The sequence below is a fragment of the Barbus barbus genome (genome assembly GCF_936440315.1).
Source record: "Barbus barbus genome assembly, chromosome: 7".
Taxonomy (NCBI): domain Eukaryota; kingdom Metazoa; phylum Chordata; class Actinopteri; order Cypriniformes; family Cyprinidae; genus Barbus; species Barbus barbus.
In genome coordinates, this window is record NC_136735.1 from 17,426,514 (window position 1) to 17,436,406 (window position 9,893).

At 39.1% G+C, this 9,893-nt stretch overlaps 1 protein-coding gene across 1 annotated transcript in view; it reads right to left on the reverse strand.

Moving 5' to 3' along the window:
- LOC306873086 (high affinity choline transporter 1-like) overlaps positions 1-9,893 on the reverse strand; it is a gene marked incomplete at both ends in the record, with an annotated part of 376,914 nt that overhangs the window by 319,943 nt on the left and 47,078 nt on the right. The window lies entirely within an intron of this gene.

Below are 9,893 nucleotides of genomic sequence, written 5' to 3' on the forward strand. Positions count from 1 at the left end.
ACGTATTAATTTTTAGTTAATTTATTGTGTTATTGTGCGGCTTCTGTTAGCTACATATGGGGTAAATAAGCAACTGTTTGTAAACATCGTAATGTTTTAGGCTATTTAAGCTAACTTTGTTTCTGTCTTTCGATTTCGTTGAGTATACGTAGGTTATAGGCCTAACGTTACTTTATTTTATGTCTTTTTGTTCGCCTCAAATCTCTGCTTTCATCCCAAAACTGGCATCCTCGTTCACTCATGTCGCTCTGACTGTTTTTGCATAGATGATTTAAAACTGTAGCCTACACCATATAAAACTAGCTATTAGCCTCCAGTTTTGCACGTTTTTTTTTTGTTTGTTTTTTTTATCAGAAATTTAAATTTGCCTTGTTGAAAAACATTATTCATTTAGTTTTGTGCCATTGGTGTTGTATTGTTTAATATTCGATTGAAAACTGTTCTATAAAAGAAAACAAAAGATTTCAGAAACCATACAATTCCTTTTTTACAACAATTTGTTTGTTTGACAAATTGATTATTGCCAGTGTTACAAACCTTGCTTATAAACCATCAAGGAACAAAAGCATGCAAAAGTTATTTCATAAGAAACGGCTACATTGGAATTTCTATCAAAGGAGAAATATAGAAAGTGTGGTTGAATAAAAGCTATAAGCATATAGGCTACAACTGCATATCCTTTCCATTACCATCCTCTGTTACTATACTATTACTTACCATTTACGATGGAAATATATGCAGTTAGAGTAGCAAAACATGTGGGAGAGCATTGAATGTGGTTGTATTGCAATCATATCAAATTTGTTTGCACATAGTTTATAACCGAAAGCATTTAATAACAGTAGGTTACACTTGAGATTGTTACAAAATCAAGCATGTACAGTTATTTGAACCTAGAATGTATTTATTTTATCCTTTTATTGACCATGACCAAAATCAAGTCAGACATTCAAAATGGCCAATCAGCAGATTCCAGCCATCCCAACTACACTGTGACAAATAGAAGACCCCTGATGAATAAACATCTCAGCCTATAGGCCTTAAACACTATCAGCACTTCTGTGTCTTGAGGATTTACAAATGGTCTTATTAATAAGGAAGAGTGGGTTGTAACCATATATTTTTTTTTTTTTTTTTTTCATTTTCAACCTACAAATCCCCCCTTGGCATCGTAAGCCACTTCTATTCAGACCAAAGTTCTCACAGTCCAGATATGCTTTCTGTTGTGTGCAGATTTCATATGCAGACTTGTGGTCCAGACTTGTTGCAAAAGGACTGGGTTTCATCAAAAGGTGTGTATGTGAAATGTAAATTGCATAATATTTCGAGACTCGCCTTTCTTTTGTAGCTCTTATCAATGTCTTATCTATTTTGTTTGTTTGTTTTTATTTTTTCAATAAATCATATAACTCACTCAGAATCTTGCATTCGATGATGACACACACAAACCAGGATGAAGACGAGGGAGCTGACTCTGAGAGAAAAGCAAGCAATTTGGATGCTAAAAGAAAACAGGAAGTAAATTAGAGCTATAGCAAAAACAAAGGGCATGGAGAAATAAAGAGTTTTAAAACCACCAGCGACACCAGCAACCAACAACTACCTGATCGGCTGAGAAAACAACAGTAGTTGATGACAGACAAATCATAAAAGCTGTGAAAATGGACCATAAAAGACGTGTCTGTAAAAACACCAACAACTTCCAGACAGCTGGGGTGATGCTCTGACAATCTACTGTCCTCAGGAGACTTTGACACAGAATTACAGATGCTACACAGCAAGATGCAAACCTCTGACCAGCACCAAAAATAGAAAGGCAAGATTAGAGTTTGCAAAAAAGCACAAAGGTGAGCCAGAATAGTTTTGGAACTGTGTTTATGGACCGATGAGACAAAGATGAACCTTTATCTAAGTGATGGGAAAGCAAAAATGTGGAGAAAAAAAGGGAACTGCAAATGATCCCAAGCATACAGCCTCATCTGTAAAGCATGGTGGAGGTGGTGTCATGGCATGGGCATGCATGACTGTCTCTGGAACAGGCCCTCTCAACTTTACTGATGACTCAATGTATGATAACAGTATCAGAATAAATTTGGAAGGGTACAAAACCATCTTGCCTACCAATATTCAAGAAAATGCCACCAGATTCATTGGGAAGTGCTTCATATTGCATCAGGACAATGACCCAAAACACCCTGCCAGTTCAGTCAAGGAGTTTATAAGGGCAAAGAAATGGAAAGTCTTAGATTGCCCCGGTCAATCTCCAGATTTAAATACAATTGAACATGAATTTCACCAGCTGAAGAGGAGAGTAAAGGCAGAAACTCCCCAAAACAAGCTACAATTGGAATTGGCTGCAAAAGTATTTCAAAGGATGAGACCAAGAGTCTGGTGATGTCTATGGGTCACAGACTCACTGCTGTGATTGTGCGCAATGGATCTGCAACTAAATAATAGCTTTTAATCTTTTATATCTGCCTTATGTTCAACTGTCCCAATACTTATGCTCACATCAATGAGTGGGATGAACTCTAAAAGTGCTGTTCTTTTTATTTGGTAAAACATGTATGTGTTGAAACGGCTAATAATAAAATGTGATATTCTGTAGTTTTGTCTCATATTCATCTTTTAATCATATTTCAAAATGTATTGACTCCACAGCCAACAGAGCAATTTTGTCTTTACTGTTCCAATACTTATGGAGGGCACTGTATATATATATATATATATATATATATATATATATATACAGCATATATGTATGTATGTACAGTGGTGTGAAAAAGTGTTGATCTTTTTCCTGATTTTTTATTTTTTTTGTTTGTCACACTTTAATGTTTCAGATCATCAAACACATTTAAATATTAATCAAAGATAACACAAGTAAAGACAACATGCAGTTTTTAAATGAATGTTTTTTTTTTTTGTTTTTTTTATGAAGGGAAAACAAAATCTAAACCCAATTTCAAAATCCAATTTCAAAACAGAAGAAATCACTTAAATAGGACCTGCCTGACAAAGTGAAGTAGACCAAAAGATCCTCAAATGCTACACATCATGTTGAGATCCAAAGAAATTCAGGAACAAATGAGAAAGAAAGTAATTGAGAGCTATCAGTCTGGAAAAGGTTATAAAGCCATTTCTAAAGCTTTGGGACTCCAGCGAACCACAGTGAGAGCCATTATCCACAAATGGCGAAAACATGGAACAGTGGTGAACCTTACCAGGAGTGGCCGGCCGACCAAAATTACGCCAAGAGCGCAGCGACGACTCATCGAAGAGGTCACAAAAGACCCCACAACAACATCTAAAAGAACTGCAGGCCTCACTTTCCTCAGTTATGGTCAGTGTTCATGACTCCACCATAAGAAAGAGACTGGGCAAAAATGGCCTGCATGGCAGAGTTCCAAGACGAAAACCGCTGCTGAGAAAAAAGAACATAAAGGCTCGTCTCAGTTTTGCCAGAAAACATCTTGATGATCCCCAAGACTTTTGGGAAAATACTCTGTAGATTGACGAGACAAAAGTTGAATTTTTTGGAAGGTGTGTGTCCCATTACATCTGGCGTAAAAGTAACACAGCATTTCAGAAAAAGAACATCATACCAACAGTAAAATATGGTGGTGGTAGTGTGATGGTCTGGGGCTGTTTTGCTGCTTCAGGACCTGGAAGACTTGCTGTGATAAATGGGACCATGACTTCAGCTGTCTACCAAAAAATCCTGAAGGACAATGTCCGGCCATCTGTTCGTGACCTCAAGCTGAAGCGAACTTGTGTTATGCAGCAGGACAATGATCCAAAACACACCTGCAAATCCAACTTTGAATGGCTGAAGAAAAACAAAATGAAGACTTAGGAGTGGCCTAGTCAAATTCCTGACCTGAATCCTATTGAGATGCTGTGGCATGACCTTAAAAAGGCAGTTCATGCTCGAAAACACTCCAATGTGGCTGAATTACAACAATTCTGCCAAGATGAGTGGGTCAAAATTCCTCCACAGCGCTGTAACAGACTCATTGCAAGTTATCGCAAACACTTGATTGCAGTTGTTGCTGCTACAGGTGGCCCAACCAGTTATTAGGTGTAGGGGGCAAGCACTTTTTCACACAGGGCCATGTGGGTTTGGATTTTGTTTTCCCTTCATAATAAAAAAATTCTTACAAAAACTGCATGTTGTGTTTACTTGTGTTATCTTTGATTAATATTTAAATTTGTTGGATGATCTGAAACATTAAAGTGTGACAAACATGCAAACAAATAAAAAATCAGGAAGGGGGCCAACACTTTCACACCACTGTATATACAAAATAGAGTGATGACACTATGTATGTATAAAACTAATTAGAAAAATTATACAGTTCTGATGTACTGTCACATTGTCATTCTGTCATGAATGACACTCCCCAGATCCTTCACTATAATATCAACATGCATTGACAGGTTTTAGGATGAATATAAATATATAAAATAAATGTGTGTGTGTCCAAATATGCATTGCACATAGAGAAACATACATATTTCAATTGTGGGGACTTTCAATTGACTTCTATTACTTTTATAATGACCAAACAATATCTGTTATCCCTAACCCTTACAGGAAACCTGTATTGTTACACTTTCAGATACGTAAACATAATTTACTATTTTTTTTATTTTTCCCCCATGGGGACTGCAGGCTGGTCCCCACAATGTCAAAAAATGTCAGGTTTTATTATCCTTGTGGGGAATTTTGTCCCTACAATGTAGCATTAACAAGTACACACACACACACACACACATATATAAATAGTGCCCTCCGCTAATATTGGCACCCTTGGTAAATATGAGCAAAGGATGCTGCTTGTGAAATCTGCATCATTGATCTTTTTGAACTTTAGTTCTAAAAATACACAAAACTTATATCCTTTGAAGTAAAACAACTGAAAGTGGGGTGAAAATCTCATGATGAAATAAATGTTTTTATCCAATGCATGTTGACCATGCACAATTATTGGTGCCCCCAGAAATTCTTATCTCTGAAGTATATTCCCATTCATATTCACATTTTTTTCAGCATAAGGTGAGTAGGAGTGTGACATTGTGCAGCCATGACTTCCATCCAGAAACAAACTCCAGCATATTCAGTTGTCAGACATGACTGGAACTTCAAATGGCACTGGCTTCTATGATCAGATGAAACTAAAAAAGAGCTTTTTGGCAGAAAACCCACCAGATGGGTTTAGTACAAACAGGGACATGCCCACGGTTAAATATACTGCTGGGTCTTTAATGTTGTGGGCCTGTTTTTCTGCTGGAAGACCTCGATATCTTGTTCAGATACATGGCATCATGGATTCTATCAAATACCAACAGATAAAAAATCTAAACCTGTTAGAAATCTTATAACGAGCCGTGGCTGCATCTTCAAACATCAAAATAAACACAAAACTGGGTCAATGAGCACAAAATTAAGCTTCTGCCACAGTTTAACATAAACTAAATGTTTTGTTTAACTTTATGACAATATATTTATAAAAAATGGCGCCGCTGATGGCAGCTATTGTGCGTTGCTCTTCAGTGTTTGTATTGTTTTTGTTTGTTTTTCCTGTTTTTTGTTTTTCAAATAAGATCAGTTTTACCAGGGATGATCTGCTGAACATTCGGCAGAACACACCACAAAATCTTCTACCGGTTTTTGATTTTTCGGACGTTTTGCTGGACATTGTAGTTGGCGGAGCCGTAGCTCTGGTCAAACGCTACAGGAGGCGCAGATGGGGAAAGAGAGCCGGCGCGCTCGTGAAACTTCGTCATTTCGAACGGCTTTACCTAGCATCCATCTGGCGAATCTCTGCTCTCTACCCAACAAAACAGACAAACTCCTTCTGCTCTCCCGGACAAACAAGGACTTTTCTAACTCTGCTGCTCTGTGTTTCACGGAAACCTGGCTGAATGGCGACATACCGGACAGCGCGATTCATCTGCCTAATTACCAGCTGATCAGAGCAGATCGGGACACGGAATCAACGGGGAAATCGTGCGGCGGCGGGACGTGCTTTTACATCAATGAGAGGTGGTGTACAGATGTAACTGTGTTAAAGAAGATGTGCTGCTCAGATCTAGAAACGCTCTTCATTAACTGCAAGCCGTTCTATTCGCCGCGGGAGTTCTGCTCGTTCATTCTCGTGAGTGTCTACATTCCACCGCAAGCGCACGTGAGCTCAGCTTTACAAAAACTCGCTGATCTGATCACAGAGAGTGAGCAACAACACCCAGACTCTGTTTTAATCATTCTCGGGGACTTTAATAAAGCAAATCTCTCCCGTGAACTGCCAAAATACAGACAGCACATCACATATGTCCCACCAGAGACAGTAATATATTGGATCACTGTTACACAACAATAAAGGATGCATATCACTCGGTTCCACGGGCAGCTTTAGGACTCTCTGATCACTGTTTGGTTCATCTTATTCCATCCTACAGGCAGAAACTTAAGTCTGCATAGCCTGTATTAAGATCTGTTAAAAGATGGACTAACGAAACGGAGCAGGATCTACAAGCCTGTTTCAACCTCACTGATTGGACTGTTTTTGAAGCTGCTGCAAATGATCTGGACGAGCTCACATAGACTGTAACATCTTATATCAGTTTCTGTGATGACATGTGCATTCCTACCAGGACTCATCTATTCTACAACAATGACAAACCATGGTTCACTGCCAAACTCAGACAGCTCCGTCAGGCCAAAGAAGATGCTCACAGAAAGGAGGATAAAGTCTTGTACAAACAGGCCAAATACACACTGGAAAAGGAGATCAGAGTGGCAAAGAGGAATTATTCTGACAAGCTCAGGAACAAATTCTCTTCCAGTGATCCTGCTTCAGTGTGGTTAGGAATGAAGGACATCACCAGCTACAAAACACCACCCCCAGCACTCTGGAGAATCAACACCTGGCAGACGACTTGAACGAGTTCTTTTGTCGTTTTGAACAATCACCCCACACCCACCCAGAACACCCCTCCACACAACCATTCACACCTCCAGCAACCCTCCTCTCCCCCACACCTACAATTCAAATCAGTGAAGATTATGTGTGCCAGGTCTTCAGGAAGAACAAAAGAAGGAAAGCACCTGGTCCAGACGGTGTGTCACCAGCCTGCCTAAAAATCTGTGCTGATCAGCTAGCCCCCATCTTCACACAGATCTTCAATAGATCACTGGAGCTGTGTGAAGTCCCCTCATGCTTCAAACACTCCACCATCATCTCCGTCCCAAAGAAACACCAAATTACTGGACTTAATGACTACAGACCCTGGCCCTAACGTCTGTAGCCATGAAATCATTTGAAAGACTGGTTTTGGCTTATCGGAAGGACATCACTGGTCCCTTACTGGACCCCCTGCAGTTTGCCTACAGAGCAAACAGGTCTGTGGATGATGCAGTCAACATGGGACTGCACTTCATCCTGCAGCATCTGGACAGACCAGGGACTTATGTGAGGATCCTGTTTGTGGACTTCAGCTCTGCTTTTAACACCATTATCACGGAAACCCTTCAAAATAAACTAACTCAGCTCTCCGTCCCCACCTCCGTCTGCCAGTGGATCAACAGCTTCCTGACAGACAGACAGCAGTTAGTAAAGCTTGGCAAATTCACATCCAGCACTCATACCATCAGCACAGGAGCTCCTCAGGGCTGCGTTCTCTCCCCACTGCTCTTCTCCCTCTACACCAACGACTGCACATCTAAAGACCCCTCTGTCAAGCTCCTGAAGTTCGCAGACGACACCACACTGATTGGCCTCATCCAGGACGGTGACGAGTCTGCTTACAGACAGGAGGTTAAGGAGCTGGCTGTCTGGTCCAGTCTCAACAACCTGGAGCTTAACACGCTCAAAACTGTGGAGATGATTGTGGACTTGGAGAAACCCCCCCTGCTCTCCCCCCACCATCATGAACAGCACTGTGACTGCAGTGGAGTCATTCAGATTCCTGGGCAGCACCATCTCTCAGGACCTGAAGTGGGATATTCACATTGACTCCATTGTCAGGAAGGCCCAGCAGAGGTTGTACTTCGTCAGCTGAGGAAGTTCAACCTGCCACAGGACTTACTGAAACAGTTCTACTCCGCCATCTTCGAATCCATCCTCTGCACCTCAATAACTGTTTGGTTCAGCTCAGCTACCAAATCTGACCTCAGAAGACTACGGAGAGTAGTCCGGACTGCTGAGCGAATCATTGGTGCAACCCTCCCCACTCTCCAAGAACTGTACTTATCCAGAGTGAGCAAAAGGGCTGGCAAAATCACTCTGAACCCCTCACATCCAGCACACAACCTCTCTGAACTGTTACCGTCTGGTCGACGCTACAGAGCTCTGAGAACCAGAACGACCAGACACAGAAACAGTTTCTTCCCTCAGTCAATACATCTCATGAACACTCAATAATAAACGTGGAACACACAACTAAAACATTATCCATTCACCACACTCACTTATTTTATTTTTATCATTTCTAATTTGCACATACTTGACCTGTACATACATAGTCGCCTATATTATATATTATATATTGTGTATTTTTTTTTTTGCTGCTTTGTACATTGGTTATTGGCTATTTCTTGTCATTTTGTTTTTATTACCTGTGTCCTGTCCTGTTGCTGTCTTTCTGTTGCACTGTGGAGCTTCTGTCACTACAATGTGTAAACATACTTGGCCAATAAAGCTCATTCTGATTCTGATTCTGATATATTTAAAATATGTAATATATGTACATATATTTGCATATGACCAACCATCTTCTAAAATAAAACTTGATCAAATCAATTTGTCTTTGTAATGTCTTTAAAAATGAATACACATTTGAATTAATCTCATCAACTTTGACAGGACTATGATGTTCACATGCAACAAAACAAAACTGAACAACAAAAAAAAAACATCATAAATGAGGATGTTAGGAATGTGAGGTCTTGTTTACCTAATAAGGTACGAGAAATCGCATAAACTGTCTTCATTGGTGTTTTAACAAACAGCTACACACATTAGTGAGTTAGCAGCTGGGTATAAATAGATCTGAATTCATACTGATCTGAACATTCCATTGTGGGAACACTATTGTTGCGGTTGATTTTGATCTTGGTATGACATTTGTGCAATGTTTCCATTAGCGTTTTAAAACATTTTCATACATGTATTGCTTACATTATTACTGTATAATATTTATTTTTATAGGATGTTCATAGGACGTTACCAACATGTGGAAGATTACTGCAGCTTTCCTTCTCTTTGTGTTGTTGGCTGTGAATGGAGAAAATGAGATGAAGAAGCCGAAAGGTATGAACCAATTTTCTTTTGTTTTTATGTCTATTCGAACTGTAGAAAATGAGGAGGTTTATATTTCCAGTTCTCATCAATTACTATAATTGATCCTTCTTTGCAGAGTCTAAAGAGATCTGTCCCTTTGGCTGGAAGAAGTATGAAAGGCAATGTTATAAACTTTTCAAAATAAGAAAACCGTGGAATGAGGCAGAGGTATGATTGTGTTCTATGTCCTGTAATACACTACAAGGTGAGGTTCAGGTTTGTTACTTAACTTGTTCTTGCAGAGGCAGTGCTTCCTATGGGTCACAAAATATTTACAATAATATAAGATAAGTGTGTGTGTGTGTGTGTGTGTGTATATATATATATATAATTATTATATATTTTTTCCATCAGTTACTTGAGAAAGGAAGTGAAAAATATGAATATATTCTAGACTCATAATATGTAAACAAAAATGTTTCAAGCTATTTTTTCATGTTGATAATTGCAGGCTAAATCTCAAAGGAAAAATCATAATAATAAAACAAAATTAAAACCAAAAGGCTTGAAATATTTCTCTTTACATGAAATTAATATACTATTTATGAA